This window comes from Pleurodeles waltl, chromosome 6, assembly GCF_031143425.1.
Source record: "Pleurodeles waltl isolate 20211129_DDA chromosome 6, aPleWal1.hap1.20221129, whole genome shotgun sequence".
Classification (NCBI taxonomy): Eukaryota; Metazoa; Chordata; class Amphibia; order Caudata; family Salamandridae; genus Pleurodeles; species Pleurodeles waltl.
The window spans coordinates 621,441,949-621,458,875 of NC_090445.1; positions in this window are offsets into that span (position 1 = coordinate 621,441,949).

The window sequence follows — 16,927 nt, forward strand, 5'->3', positions numbered from 1 at the left end:
GCAGCTGCTGCCACCCCTCAGACAGGTTTCTGCCCTCTTGCTGCTTGATCTGATCAAGCCCAGAAAGGCAGGACACAGGATTTCCTTTGGGATAGGGAGGTAATGCCCTCTCCCCTTGGAAATAGGTGTGACTGTCTTGGGAGAGGTAGCCTCCCCAAGCCACTGGTTTGCTTTGAAGGGCACATTTGGTGCCCTCTGTGCATAAACCAGTCTACACCGGTACAGGGACCCACAGTCCTTGCTCTTGTGTGAAACTAGACAATGGAAAGGGGAGTTACCACTCCCATGTCCATCACCACCTCAGGGGTGGTACCCAGAGCTCCTCCAGAGGGTCCCTGTGTTCTGCCATCTTGATCGCCAAGGTTTGCAGGGAACTCTGGGAGCATCTGAGTGGCCAGGCCAGGCAGGTGATGTCAGAGGCACCCTCTGACAGGTAGTTACCTGGTTAGGTGACCAAGCCCTCTCTTTGGGCTATACAGGGTCTTCCTCTGGATTGGGTCCTCAGATTCGGCCTGCAAGATTCCAGCAGGACTCCCGCTGCAGCCTCTGCTTCGACTTCTGACCTAAGGAACCTCGACTGGACCCTCCAGGAACCTTCAAGCTGCAGCTCCACGAGGAAGACTCTTCTGCAAGATTGTATCCAGAATTCCTGCCAGCTTTGCAAAATTTCTCCGGCTCTGCATCCTCAGAAGAATGCCACTCTTCAGCCTGCCCAAGAAGAAGGAATCTCCCTTGGGTGAAGGCATCACTCCCCTGCATCAGAAGGTACATGGCTGCATCGACGACTGGCTGCGTGGATCTCCCCTCATCTTTAATGGTGTGGATCCTGCATCACGAGTGGTGGTCCGGAGGGGTTCCATTGGTCCTCTCTACCAGCTGTAGCACTTTGGTGGTGGTAAGTCCTTTCCATTCCTCGCAAGACAGCACCCATGTGCACCGCGTCCTTTGCAGCTGCTATGGCTTGTTTACTTCACCTCCAAGGGGAACTTCAAGCAACATGTAGCTTCTGCCCCCAGCACTCCCTCCTGCAACTCCTGGGACCCTGTGTGGTCCTCCAGCAACGTGGGAGCAGCTTCTGTGGTGCTGGATGGGCTGCTTCAGAGAATTCTGTGTCCCTGTCCTGTGGGACACCTATGGGAGCTGCCTCTGCTCCTGTGGGCCTTCTGTGATGTGGAGGGTCCCCTGTGACCCCCCCCCCCCCCCCACCCTTTCTGGGTACAGTCCTCTTGGACCTTGCTGGTCCCCGGCAGCACATCTTTCCCTCCAACCACAAATTTGCCTTGGCCAAGGCTTGATTGTGGAAATTCTTCAACGACACCCATCTGCAATCCAGCTTCCAGTGTGGGACACCTTTTGCATGCATAAGGAACCCTTTTCCAGCTTCTATGCTGCTGCGCTGACCTGTCTTCCTTATTTGTCGACCAACTCCAAAAGGTGCCTCTGGGTGGGTAGTATCTCCTACGCCCCCTGGACTCCACAGACACTTCTGGACTTGGTCCCCTCTCTCCACAGGTCTCCATTTTCAGGAACTCATTGCTGATTTCTTGCAGGCTGTTCTGGGTGTCTTCTTTGTCTTCTTTTCATCCTTTGGGGTGGTTTTGAGGAAATTCAGTGTTTTACTCCTGCATTCTTGGTTGCTGAGGGGGTACTGCATTACTTACCTGTGTGGTTACCTAGTACTCCAAGCTCCCCTCTACATGATTTACTTACCTAGGTGGGGGCCCTGTGTTCGCATTCCACTTTCTTAGTATATGGTTTGGGCTCCCCCTGTGGCTACTATTGCTTATCGCTACTCTTACTGTTTATTAATATATATATATATATATATATATATATATATATATATATATGTGTGTGTGTGTGTGTGTGTGTGTGTGTGTGTGTGTGTGTGTGTGTGTGTGTGTGTGTGTGTGTGTGTATATCTATATATACATATATCTATATATACATATATATACATGTATACATATATAGACATAAATATATATATAGTTTATTTACTTACCTCCTATTGGAGGGTTGCCGCTCTAGTATTTTCTGATACTGTGTTCAAAAATAAAGTACCTTTATTTTTGTACAACCAAGTGTTTTCTTCCTTGTGTGTAAGTACTGTGTGACTGTAGTGGTATTGCATGAGCTTTGCATGTCTCCTAGATAAGCCATGGCTGCTCATCCACAGCTATCTCTAGAGAGCCTGTCTTCTAGACAGTGCCTACACTTCAATGAGAGGGGATACCTGGACCTGGTACCCACCGTAGGTACCCACCACACACCAGGCCAGCTTCCTAAAGTGGTTAACTGAGGTACTACTCTCAAATCCAACAATTAAAGGGTAAATAGTCAGTGGAGACATGGATTACATTGTTATAAGCAAATATGGCTATCCACAAGCACTCAGCCTGATCCACTTCTGAGTTTAGGAGATAACACTGGTTAACTCTTTTAGTTTGCCCATCTGATTGTGGGTGGTGACTTGATGACAAGTGGACATCCATATCCAATTCCTGACAAAGGCATTTCCAAAATTTGGACACAAACTGCGCACCTCAGTCGGACACGACTACTGAAGGACGACCATGAAGACGGACTACTGATTGTTGGAATACATGGGCTAATTGTAGAGCTGAAGGTAAATCTTTTAGAGGGATAAAATGTGCCATTTTGGTCAAATGATCTACTACTACTGGAACAGTGGTGAACCCAGCCTGAGATTTTGGTAATTCTACCATGAAGTCTAAAGATACGGTGTGCCAAGTGGCAGGTGGTGTGGGAAAGGGTTGTAAAAGATCAGTGGGGGCTAGATGTGAACTTTTACCTTGTGCACAGGTTACACAATTTGCTAGAAAGGCCTTTCCATCTTTGGAGATGGATGGCCACCAAAAGTGTAGTTCAAGGATCTGTAGTCATTTTCACCCCTGGGTGACCAGCACATTTACTAACATGGCACCACTCACGGGCTTACCTTGCAGTGCTTTTGTGGGAAGGTATAACCTTTGTGCTACATACTTCAACTCCCACGACTAGTAATGTCAGGAGTGTTGTTTTGTAGAGTTCCTATGGCTACTGTACTTTCCTGCTCTTGTTGTACCTCTTGCAAGACATCCGAATCAAAGGTAATGGCCACAAATATCTTGTCTGATGAAATAATAAAAGGTGTTTTTTCCACTTGTTCAGTAATGGTGTGAGCTAACCTAGAAACTGTGTCTGTTTTTCCATTCTTGCAACCTGGTTGGAACTGGACAATAAAGTCATAATCATGAAAGAATTGAGACCACGTGCGAACTTCAGAAATTGCAAGTTTCTATGATCTGTTAAAATGATAACGGTATGTAAACTTCCTTGGAGATAATGCCTCCATTCCTCAAAGGCCTCTTCAATTGCTAGTAATTCTCGATCTGCTACTGAATAGTTAGTTTTGGCTGGTTTCAATTTGTGGGGAAAGTAAGACACAGGATTGAGCTCACCAATTTCTGGTTCACTTTGAGACAAGGCCCTATCTACCGCTACTTAAGAAGCATCCACCTCTACCACAAATGGTTGTGTAGGATCCGAGTGTCGTAAAATGGGGGCGGTACTAAACTTGTCTTTCAATTGGTGAAAAGCCTGATCAGCCTCTTCTCCACTCTAAAACTTCATTCCTTTCCGAAGTAACTTCATGATGGGAGCTACAATGGTGGAAAAGTGATCAATAAAACATCTATAAAAAATTGGAAAACCCTAGTAATTACAATTTGGATATTTCAGAGGAATTCAACATTTTGAACATGGAATTACATTTTTCTATCATCGCGAAGAGGTGATGTTGTTGTAAAGCTTGTAAAATCGCCTTGACGTGCACAACAGGTTCTTCTTAGGTGTTAGAGTAGATCAAAATATCATCAAACTAGACACTAGGACACTGATCAATAAAATCACATAGTGCTTCATTGATAAAATATAGGAAAGCAGCAGGGGCATTGCAGAGTCCAAAAGGCATGACGAGGTACACTTGTAAACCAAATTTGTTTTCCATTCATCACCGCAAATCCAATTTTGTGTATATGCGTGCATTTTTACCTGATCTATATGGGCTGAGATCAAAGGTAATGGATATCTATTTTTGACTGATATCTTGTTTAGGGTTCGCCTTCATTCTTAGGAACAAAAATTAGTGATGACAAGGCTAGGGAACTAGAAGGTCTTATAAATCCTATGGCCAGCATGTCATCTAAATACTGTTGCAAATGTGAATTTTCCCTTTCAGAGCGTAAATTCTACTGCAAGGAATTTGCGAGCCTGGCTTTAAATCTATTCGACAGTCAAAGAGGTGATGCGGTGGTAATGTAGTGGCCTTCCCCTTGTCGAAGACATCTGCCAAATCTTGGTGTTCTTAAGGTATCACAGGTTCTTCTTTCTCTGCATTTCCTACGCTTGAAGCAATACCTTTATCTGCTTGGGCTTCAACCCAACAGTAGTCTTTACAGAACTTGGACTGCAAGGTAACAATATGTGTAGCCCAGTTTATAGTGGGATTATGGTTTTGCAGCCAAGGGAATCCAAATCTAACTTTGAATTTGGGGAAGGGTCACAACATATCAGATCAAATTGTATGATTTTGTGATGATTAGAGTATAAGCACATTATGAACTCACAAGTAGTTTTGGTGACTGGCCATGACTACAAAGGGCTCTTATCTATAGTTTTAACTACCTAAGGACTGAGTATAGGCAAAAGTGGTATCCCAAGTTGTTTCGCAAAGGGGCTATCCATGAAATTCCCAGTTTCCCCCGAATCTACCAGGACGTTGAGCAGATCTGGGCGATTTAATGATTGCCATTCATTCTGTTCAGATGTATATATAAGTGATGGAATTCTCTCCGGAAGCTGGTGTGGGCCAAAAAATGGGAGCCTACAGGTATTTCAGAGCCTTCGGCTCATAAGGACTGTTGTTTAAGCTTAACCGTACAATCCTTCAAAAGGTTTTTTCCGCAATACAAACACAACTTTTGGTCTTCATTATCGTTCTTGTTTGGTAAGTGGGCCTCTAAAGGTACTGATTTGCATTGGTTCACCTTCATTAGCGCCTTTGTTTGTGTCTTGTCTCTTATCTTTGATTACTAACAGCTTGTGGTCAGTGCGACCTTTGTCACTCTGTCTCTTCGATAAACGGTAATCCAATTTGACCATTTAATCAATTAGCTCTTGGCATGAATCAGGTGGATTAACTACTTGCATTAAAAGATCCTTAAGTTCATCTTTTTACACTGTACAAAACAAGAGCTCCCTCTTTTCTAGTGGCCAGACTCTGCGACCAGTCTATTAAAAGCAGTTATATACGTCAGCAAATCCCTATTTCCTTGCTTTAGATTAGCAGTTCTAAGTCTACTGCTTGCATAAATGTATGCTTGTAGAAATGTTTTTTCATTTCAGTTTTAAAGGCCTGGTAATTGTATAATAATGTATCATCCTGTTCTACTAAAAGAATAAACCATGAGGCAGAAGTGTCAGCCAAATACGAGAGAACAAATGCCACTTTAAACTGGTCATCAGGGAAACAAGTTGGTAGGCATAAAAAATTAAGGTGGCATTGATTTAAAAATATAGCAAACTTAGCAGGATCCCCTGCACAGCTTTATGGGGGAGCAAAAGGTACCAGAAATGGTGTAGTGACTGGAATCAGAGAGGCCTTATTCGGTGATTGTACCCGAGCAGCACCCACTGATAACGGTTAGACTGCAAGCGTGGCCTGAAGAGCATCCAAAAGCTGCAACAATATCTGGTTTCACGTTTCAAATTCCATAACATTTGTGCTAAATCCGCAGGGTAAACCTCCTGTGTCTCCATTGTGTCCGGGAGAGAAATTAAATGTGGGCTTGCTCTACTGTCAAGGACTAACCTATTTGTCCCATGGAGACACAATGTTGACCAAGTTGCTTATTCCTAACTCCCCCTAGATATTACGTGCCTCCCATCAGAGCGCCCCAGAGGAAAGGGAATGGATGAAACAGAGAGAGAGAGACACTGGAGCCACAGGTCCGGATCGGAATGACTGGTGATGGCCCTTGAAGGGCCGCGATTTCCTGTTAGGTTCCCCTTGCCCACTTTAGATGGCTCTAGGAATTTTCGGGAAACAATGAGGAATATCTAAATGTACCTGAAGTTCTGTGGATATCTTGTTTTATGACCTTGCTGAGATTTCCTAAGATTCTGACTCACTCAACTTCATCGACATTTAAATAGGTAACAAATTATGCCAACAATTTCTCTGATAATTTTGTTTGCAGACGTTCATGGGTTACTTTACGCACTTTACTTAGAATTCCAAGGAACACACATTTGATGTCTTTTGATCACACAGAAAACATAGGGTTAGTATCAAAAGATAACGATGCAAAGTTTGCATCACTCTGGAAATACAGGGTTAATAACTAAAGATGACAGTGCAATGTTTGTAACACTCTGGGAACACAGGGTTAATATCAACAAGCGATCGGTTCTATCACTGTTACATCACAGCGTAAGTTGAGCATAGCAATGAAACTTTCAGGCCATTCACAGAAAGTTCATATCGCCAGCACCAATTATGAAAATGTCATATTTAAATAAGCGATCACAAACGTATTAACAATACATCATTTTTATGACAATTGCACCAAAGAATTTCCTTTCTGATATATACAGCAAGCAACAACGATAAGCGTTACTATGCGACTAGCGGCGAGCATCCCAGTGACCTTAAACGCCAATGATATGCCTTCTTAGGCATGTCATGTTCCGAAACATCACTTTCAAATATCGAGTCACCAAGTGTCAAGAAAATGCATCACATTACCACCTTTTTAATAGTCAATTCTCTTGATTTCTTCAACTCCTCTTAAGCGGCATCCAGGATAGAGGAATGCACACAAAGATCAAACTTGGAGAAGCAGAGACTCCTTCTCTGCAGCCGGTGAACTTTACAGCAAGCAATTCACTCATTCACTTAAATACCAGCTGCATCTAGCCATACCAAGTCTGAGTTATGGGGGGCCAAACCCAGTCTGAGTCATAGGGATGCTGGAGGCTTGAGCAAAACATGTCCTAAAGAAGCACTGTTTCCAACAAGCATTGGTATCGGTAAAACATTCTTATGGGGTTACAACAAACATTAATTCCTGAAAATGCAGATGACTGTCTTCAGAGTTCTTTACTGGAGCACATCCAGGTTTGCAGGCCAGACAGCAAAGCATCTGCATTTCTTGCTTCCCTTCTATAAGCAAGAACATCCCTTGCAGTGTACCCCATGGATCGTCCCTCAGCCCAAATCTGTTCAACATCTACATTAACCCCTCGGAGACATCGCAAGATCCTACAGACTCAATATAGTCTCCTACGTCGACGACACTCAACTAATCCTCTCACTAATCAAAGAACCCCACAGCCCCAAAGCCAACTTCTGCAATGCCATGACCAACATAGCAACATCCATGAAAAACTGTTGCCTCAAACTAAACACCTAGAAAACGGAAGTCCTGATCTTCTGGAAGAACACCTCCATATGGGACCACAGATGGTGGCCAGTGGAACTCAAACCACTATCCTCCCCATCAGACCATGCAGGAAAATTTTGCATCACCCTTGACTGTTAACTATTGATGAATCGACCACTAAACTCAGTCAACTCTTCCTCCTTCGACATCCTCAGTATGCTCCACCAAATCGTCAAATGGATCCAGCCACCTCAACTATGGCAACGCTCTCTATGCTAGAGTCCTCCCAGCTACTTAAGACTAAAGACTGTACAGAACACCACAGCCAGACTCATCCTCAACCTCCCCAAGCGCTCAAGCATCACCCCACACCGCAGGAACATCCACTGACTCTCCATCCAGAAGAGATACCAATTCAAAATCCTCACACTGGCATACAAGGCTCTCCACAACCTAGGGCCATCCTACATCAACCATTGACTGAGCTTCTACATCCCAGCTCCGTCTCATTAAACCCAGCATTCATACCTTCATCTTGGACTCATCGCTATCAATGACCCAGCAAGTGAACGTTGTCTCCTCGTCCTGCTTCAACACCCTCCGCATGCTTTGGAAGATCTACAAATGGATCCCAACTGGAACCAGAAGGACGGTCACCCAAGCCTTCGTAAGCAGCGGACTGGACTAGGGCAACGCCCTCTACGCAGGAACCACAGCCAAGCTCCAGAAAAGACTGCAACGCATGCAGAACGCCTCCGCACTCCTCATCCTGGACATCCCCTGCCACAGCCACATCACAGCCCACCTGAGAGACCTACACTGGCTCTCCGTCAACAAGAGAATCACATTTAAACTTCTCAGCCACGCTCACAAGGCACTGCAAAACACCGGACCAGAATACCTCAACAGATGGCTCTCCTTCTACACCCCAACCCGACAGCTTCGCTCCACTGACCTTGCCCTCTCCAAACATCCCATGCACCCACAGAACGACCATCGGCAGCAGATCGTTCTCCCACCTCGCTGCCAAGACGTGGGACACTCTTCCCACCCACCTGCGACAGACACAGGACCTACTTACCTTCAGGAGACACCTCAAGACTTGGCTGTTCGAGCAGTAGCAGCCCCCCTCAGCACCTTGAGACCCTCATGGGTGAGTAGTGCACTTCACAAATACCTTGATTGATACCTTGCCTCCACTGCAGTGGAGGCCACTCCTTCTCTTACATAGCAGCCAAGTTTGGACCACCCTGTCCCTGCACCACCGAACAGCTCCCTCCCTGGCGGACTTCAGGAGACTAAAGATATGGTTTTTCTATGGAGACACGGCCCCCTCAGTGTCCAGATACCCTTAAGAGTGGTTTGTGCTACGCATCATAAATGCTATGATTGACTGATTGAGCTCCAGACACACTACAGGTCACCCTGGGACTGCAGATGGAAGTGGGGGCAGATATGCACTGGTTATGTGGTTTAGCTGCCTCCAAGAATTCCTTCTCATGAAAATCTTGGGGCAAACAGTGTCTTCCCCTAAAACTCCCTTCTTGTGCATTCGGTCTAGCTCAGTTTGGATGTCACTAGGCTCATCAGATGGTACAGTGCTGTAGGACTCATGTCATAGCGGGCCAGATTTACTACTACCCTATGGGGCCCCACTTTGTTAGGTTGTAACTTGGCCCTAATTTTACACAGGTAGAGATGGAAGAGACATTTCTCTTTCTCATCTGTGGCTACTGCGTGTGGTAGCAAACAGACCCAGCTGTCTTAGAGCCCACAGTGGTCATGTGTTGATACCACGTGTTGTGTAAAGGAGCGCTCTGAAGTGCATGTGTGTTGCTGGTGTAATTAAGGGTAAAGTGTGTGAGGTCCCTATGCAATTGTGGTGACATTTTCCAAATAGGCTCCAATAGATTAGACTGGTCTTTGGAACTACATGGATGCAGTAGCATCCTTAGCAACCAGAGAATGTATAAAAGTATGAAAACACATAATTTAGGCATCACTGTAGATCTTGAGGTGATTCAGACTGAGGTGTAAACAATTTTTTCAGTGACAGGAGTTTCTTGGTTAAGAAAAACATGTCAGAAAGTCTTTCAGGAAAGGTGTGGTAGGGGATCCTGTTGCAGATATGGATGTGAAAACGTCCTTGGGGTGTGTTGTGGTTCTTGATCCAGTTTGGGTGCAAGAACTCCTAGGAATGATCTGTGGCTGTTGATCTTGATGGGGGTTTTGGTGCGGCCACAGAGAAGGTGATGGTTCACTGTCGAGGTGGTGCACTTAACCGCCAGACTGCAGATCTGGTGGGCAAAAAATAGGTTTGGCTGTTAAATAAAAAAAATATTGCATATCTCTCTGTTGCCAATTAATCTTTAAGAGGTCTCTGTGTAGTTTGGTGTGGCAACGGAGGGTGCCCCCCAATTGGGTTATCTGGTTCTGAAAGAAATACATCATTTTTATAAACATTTCATCGTAGGTTCCCCTCCCTCTCCGTGCTTAACCAAATATACGTTTGAGGCGTGTGCTTTACATGGTGATTCTTATGTACACAGGTAGTTTCTAACTTTTTTATTGGTGCTATTCTTGGCATTGCCAGCCCTTCGGTGCTCTGATGTGCGCACCAGCAGTGTCATCAGTGGGGGGCCGTGTTCCTAGCCTACACCTGTGAGAGGATGCAAAAGAGGAGGCTGTATTGCTTTCACTTAAACTAAGAGGACACAATGCCAAAGAATTCAGCACTCTCAGTAAACATAACTAATTTATTAAGGCACTTCCCAAATATCAAATAAGTCATAGAAATATATTAGAATAAGCACATAACTCAAGTGCAGCAGAACATGAGTATATATAAAGACAAATGCATGCACCAAGTGGTCAAGACTTAAAAAGAAATGTAAAACGCATCAACAGAGCATATATATAAAATACTTCATCGATTGAGTTGAAGTCATCATCCTCACCAGCGCGACTGAAGGAGCCCTTAAATCAGTCAGGCAAGAGACCCGATCAGGATCACAATTCGATCCTGGGCAACTCGTCCGTTCAATAGGCGAGCTCCTGTCTGAAGTGTCAAATCTCCAGGTCTTTTATACCTTAAAACACCCCAAGAAGAAAGTTGTAGATACCCCCTCCCCTTTCTTATGAAATTAAACACTGGCCATACTTTGTCTGCGTCGCAAACACCCATAGAAGCTTGCCAGGCTCCCAATGTTTGTTGTGAGACAGACTCGTATATTCCTCTGATAAAAACAGTCTCAGCCTTGTGAACTCTTATCAAGTCTGCATCCCACATAGTATGTACCAGCAATGTCCGACTTGTAAAGAGAAAAACAGCGTCTTTGAGAAAAAACACTTGCGCTGCCCTGCAACTGCTGCAGGACACAAAATGTAATCACTTGAACAAAATGGAGTTGATGGTCAAAAAATGGTCAAATCTAGCTAGCATCACAAAGGCGTCTTGCACTGAACGTTGGTTGGTGTCCACAACATGCCCTGAGGTCATGTATGCACAACCTCTGCTCTTAGCATGTGGCTCACCCAGATAACCTCCCAAGTGGCGCCAGGTGCTCCAACTATGCCCTTTTTCTTGAGGAGTCCTTTGGGCTAGCTTTGGATTTTTTTGTTTGGCTCCTGGGCATTTCCCCAGACCTCTGAATTATTACTGTTGCATACTGGTGGAGGTTGGAGTGTATCTCTGTGGCCTGTTTCTCTAATTTGTGAAGCTTGATACTGGAATTGCTGCTCCCTTTGAACAATGCATGTGAGGCCTTGCGTGCTGCCCCACTGCCAAGCCTGTAGCTGGGTTAAGCTGCTCAGAGCTGAGATGGATCTTTTGGACGTACTTTCCTGCTCCCCCAACCATATCATCTTAAGCCTACTGTTCCCAGCTTCTGTTGGGGAAACCTGAGGGTAAGGAGGAAAAGGTTAAATACATTGCAATGTAGAGAGTCTGGGACAAGGCTTGGAACATGTTGGAGTTTTTCCCGCAATATGGGAATAGACTGGGATGCTTGGATGCCCTGGAGAACCCCCTTTCTACTAACTCGATGACGTGCGGCGCCTCACTGTAACTCATGCGTGCACTGTGAGCATTATGGTCTCCGCTACCCTGAGTCACGGTGAAGCCTGGCTCCTCACACTGCAGGACAGCTTTGTTTTGTAACAAAAAAATCGGGGCCCCATTTGCCTACGGGGCTGCTGAGGGCACTCATTGCTGGTGGGGCTATGCAACAAAGACATTTTGGTCCCAGCTGGGGCCTGGAAACAGGGACCTTTTAATTTGGTAATTGGAACCTGTCCCATTTGGTTGTGGGTTCGGGGACCTGGGGTGCATGCTTCTTAAGCAGCGGTTGGGAAGCCGCCCTGCCCCACTCAGTCAGACTACCCTCCCCCCTTGGGATGTGGCTAGCTAGCCTCACCCTGGGGGACCAGCAGCAGAGCGGGGTCGAGGCTTTGGTGGGCACCCTAAATGATGAAGTCCAATGAGTATTCCCAATCGACAGCCTTACGGCAGCATGGGAAGGTGAACTCTGGCGAGGACACCCAGTCGACAGCCACACAACCCTGAATGTCTCCAATTACGAGTAAAATGTTAAACTCCCTAAAGGTATTCTTGTTTGTCTTTATTGAGAATTCTACTACAGTGTATTTTAAGATGTGCTCAGAATTCATACTTTTGTACCGGGGGTGCTAAGGCTTAGTGCGCATTTGGGTTCTGAGTCTGCATTAAAGTATTGCTTCCCCAAAGAGCTACCTCTCCCTGCTGGAGCCCCGGTCCATGTTGGGCCTGGATCTCTGGCTGCTGCTGCCATGTGCTGGTCCAATTACCTGACCCCAGCTGCAGTGGTGCAGCAGTGGACCCATGCAGGTAAAGACAACAGAGGCGGAGCATAGTTCAATAAGAATTTATTGAAGTAATTGCATCTTAGGTAAAATGGTGTGCATTACAATAACAAGGGTGATGAAACACAATAAAAGCAAACAGGTTACTAACAGAGTAAAACACAAGGATAATCCTACCATACTGTCACTAGGAGTGATCCATATATTTCTCCTACCTTCACTGTCTGAGCACAGCGTAATACGCCTAATCTGCCCTTTGGGTTTTCCCCTGGGAGTACACCATCCCTCAGACCTGGAGGAAGAAGCCTGTAGTCTAGAGAGACACCATCCCCATGTGGATCAGGGGTCTGATCATCTAGGCAAGTAGCTGCAGCGAAGCAAGCAGCATACAGTCATGGTCATCTGGCTGGAATCTCTCTCTAACGCACCTGGGACAAAGGGGTGTTTTTTATAATAAGACAGTTAACATTCTAAGAAATGGTCCCCACCTATGAGTATGTGTTTTCTGTGAATACTGGACACAGTATACCATGTTTGTCGGCAACCCTATCTGACTGTAGCCTTAAAGAAAGCCCAAAGTGAAATAAATATCCTACTAAGAACGTAATGCTTTCCTAGGCAAAAGTACAATGAGATAAAGAAAATAAAACAGTGCCGCAAATATTGCTATTGCTAGAAAAACAAAGCAATGCTGACTAAAATGTAACAGGGTTAAACTGCACAGCGGCAGGTCTACTTAGCTTAAAACAACGTGTCTAAATATGGCTAAAATAGCTATACAACACTACCACCCTGTCTAAACTGCTTTGTATTTTGGTGGGCAGTCCCTTCTTGAGGATGATGTAGAAGAAAACAACTTGAGAGCCCGTATCCTTCCATGGCTGTCCTGTCTCTGCCGTTCTCTCATCCTGTCTAACAAGTCAACTATGGTTTCCACCATCAACTCAACTACAGCTGGGCAGTCAGGGAATATTTCCCTCAGGGGCGTCCATTTCTGGCGCCTGTATGAATTAAATGTGGCCGTTCGTGCTCTAAGTTGGTCAGAGTAACCGATGGAATGCGGGCGCGGGTGTACACTGCGTTGATCTGCTCACCAATAATGCTACTCGGCACACTCTTGACAAACAAGTTACTTCCATTTGGTAACAGATTATCTGATAGAGACATACTCTAGTTGCAGTCTGACACCTGGGGGAAATTCTAAGGTAAGTAATCTACAATTAGAAGTCTCTATTAGATATCACCTATTGCTAGGGTGCTCTCCACTGTACTCTTCTCAAAGCATAAGATCCATATCCTGGCCCCAACCAATAGCAGCGGCAGCTTTCCCTGTCCACCTGAGCCCAGGGCACGAAGAGGGTCCCTGACATGCCCTTCTGTAATAGTGGGCATATACTCGTCTCCACTGGTTTTCCTTCTACATAGCTTTCCCGTGACCTCAGACACTCCTGCATGTAAGGGAATTTCCACTTAGGATCTCCCTCTCCGTGCAAGACACAGTCTTTGGCAATTACTATGTTGTCTGGTTCAAAGGATCCCTCTTCCAGCTAGGGCCTGTATTGATCAGGTGGCAAAAGGATCAGGAGATCATCTTGCCTTCCTCCTGAGCTACTATGTCTCTTGGGGTCAGTTTACCTGTCCTGCGTGTTTGGGGGAGGAGTACGCACGTTCTTGTTGCTGCTTTCCTTGTGTACACTCAGTCAAGACATTTTGGTCCTCCTATGTTTAAGATGGGTTTGCACCAGGCTACCTTGGTCACGAATTTCCTGGTCGCCCCTCTCCTTTGCTGTCGATGAGGTGAGGAATGGACTCCAGTCAAAGGCTTGCCTTCTGATTCTGTCTCAAATTCTTCCTTGACTGGACCACTGTACCTACTCCTGCTTTCCCTAGGTGCGCTACTCTATTCTCTCACTGGGCTTTCTTTCTCTTTCTCTTTCTCTTTCTCTTTCTCTCTCTCTCTCTCTCTCTCTCTCTCTCTCTCTCTCTCTCTCTCTCTCTCTCTCTCTCTCTCTCTCTCTCTCTCTCTCTCTCCCCCCCCCCTCCCCCTCCCCCCCCCCCCCCCCCCCCCCCTCCCTCTCAGTTTATGCCTTTCTTCTGATTCCCATAGACATCGTCTCCTTCGCTTGGAACTATGCATTGTCCTAGGTCAGGACCTGCCCTCATGCTGCCGCTCCGTGATTTTATCAGCTACCGGAGTGGACCCTGTGGCTCCTTCCTCACTGCCAGATCTTGGTGGGCTGGGACCTCTTCCCTCACTCTTGCTAGATGTCTCGCTGTCCAAGACCACTAGAAATCTCCCTTTCACTTGCATTTGCTCTCTTGAACCAAGAAGGGCGCAAGATTGCCATGCTGCAGAGGCTCAGCTCATCGGCCATGACGGACGGACGGGGGTGGGGATGTTGAGGTTGAGGATACTCTAGTGCTAGACTGGAGTGGTGCAGTGTGAATCTTGGTATGTGGGTATAACTTGAGGCAGAGCGATCCAAGAGAAGACACCTCTTAAAACATCGAGTTGGCACTATGTCACACGGAGAGCTTTATGCCTGTGTATCGGCCCAGCGGTCTAAATGGCCAGCAACCCAAAAACCCTTACACCCAGGGATCCAGTGTACTGTCTGTGTTACGCCCAGTGGTCCAAACGATCATCCTTCCCGACACTGACAATCAAGAAAGTGACTTCTGCGGATTATGATTTTTCCTAGTTTGACACACGCCAAATGCTAGCACTAAGGCTCAGATGTAGTCTCTTACCCTTTTGACAGCAACTTCAGGACGGACCTCCACCCTGCGGGTACAGCGGAACTTTGAATCAATTGCGGCGCCTGCTCACCTTTCTTGTTTGTGAATCTATCCGGCAGGGTCCCCTTTCTTTGGTCACAATCGGGTTCAAAGAACCAATCAGCTCTTATAAGGCTCGCCAATACATTGCTTAAATGAGGATTTACCTTAAAAACAGTTTGATTGATTAAACATTACGGCAGGAAAGCAGTTCACCACCGGGTTCTGAGGGCTGTCTCTCACAGCACATTGAAATGAAGCATACTTTATTCATTTCTTTGGGAGCAATAAACCAATAAAGCACTCATTTCTTTGTGAAATTTGCGAACAGTTGACAAGGAGTCGTATATATACAAATTTGGATTTTCTTTAACATCTCAAAACTACTGAACAGATTTATACCAAATAACAACAAACATTTGCAAAGCAACGGGTCTCTCTTTTGCTCGGATTAGAGCTATTCGAGTTTTGGATTCCTAACCGGACTTTTCTTGCCACATGAACTGAAAAATAAAACATATTCACATAAGCGAGCCCACAGCCACCATGAAGTGTGACGGAGACACACAAAAGGAAACAGAAGTTTGCTTGCAGTGAAATGTATGGGCAAAAGTGCAATTAGCCATATAAAAGGGTTGATGTCATGCAAAGTGCTTTACTACTGCCCAGCGAGATGGCGCTGCCTGTAAAATAAAGAGAAAAAGTAGTAAACATAAAGACTTATGTTTTCAGTAGTTGGCCGGTGCCCTCGAGGAGGGCTAAACACTGGAAAAGGCATGACGTGGGCATGCTTTCCAGTAATGAAATAAAGTGAATTGTAAAAGGCAAGCCCACGAGCCAACCAAACTCAGGGGCCCGACATGGGTGTGTTTACGAGCTCGTAGAGAGATAACAGGGAAAGAACGCTTTCCTTTACAGTCAACACTAAAAAGGACTCTTTCTAGACCAAGGGCTACCTTTCTGCCAAATTTGGTATAATTCCGTCCAGTGGTTCGGGTGCGTTCGCTGTTCAAAATCTCTACGGGAATTAACATGGGAAATGCTCCTTTCTTGACCCCCCCCCCCCCAATTTCTCGTCCCCTGCTTGATGGATCACCCCAAACCTTTCCAGACAGCACAGCAGTTAACGTAACTGTCAATTGTTTAGAGAAAATTTTGTTAAGATTCGTCAAGCGGTGCCAAAGAAATAGGCAAGTCAAAATAAAATCTATAGAAACTATAACAACCTAGTGGCAACCGCTACTAGGTAATCTATATATATATGTATGTATATATATAGCTTGACACTATATCTTTGACACTGTTTCACAAATCATCACAAACCTTTGAAGAAAAAGAAAAAAAAAAGAAAAAGTGCTTTGGTGATTCCTGTTGCACATGGAAAGTGTTAGGGACCATCAAGCAGGGACCGAGAAAAATGGGGGTAAAAATGTGTGTTTCCTCTGTTAATTCCCATAGGACCTTTGAACACGACTACAGCCCGAACCGTTGGATGGAATTACACCAAATGTGTCAGAAAGCTAGCTTTGGTATACAAGTTATGCTTTCACTTATTTGATGTGAATCTGTTCAGTAGTTTTTGAGAAATCAAAGGAAAAATAAATTTGTATATCTCTGGCTATGACGACTTTGCGAATAATGACAAGCTTGTGCAGGGAAAGCAGAGCTCTGATTGGCTGCCATCATTTCAACCAGGAAGTGTTGGCAGCTATCTTGAGACTCAGCTTCAGCTGAGTACCAACAAAAAATGCATAAAAAAGGAAAGGGCCTAGGGTAGAGTCACACTGACCCCTTAGCTCTGGTACTGGGGTTCCAGAGCGAAAAAACACTTAAAAAAGTGCTTGGATGGGACAGGTCCTGGG